Here is a 251-nt window from a genome sequence, read left to right on the forward strand (position 1 = left end):
ACTGAAATGAACAATGGTGTTTACACGTTCAATTCGCATTCAGTTGGGCATTTTCCATTGACTTGAATCAAGTCATTTGCTCCATGTAAACCAGGCATTAGTTGTGTTCACGCCGTGGTCAGATGCGTTTACTAAATACCACAGACAAACAGACGTAACACCTTGAACGATTTTCATGGAAATCCATCGCCCAGCTCACACTACCATCACCTGGTGGAAAAGTTGCACGAACCACTGTGTTGTGCAATATC

This window comes from Aedes albopictus, chromosome 2, assembly GCF_035046485.1.
Source record: "Aedes albopictus strain Foshan chromosome 2, AalbF5, whole genome shotgun sequence".
Lineage (NCBI taxonomy): Eukaryota > Metazoa > Arthropoda > Insecta > Diptera > Culicidae > Aedes > Aedes albopictus.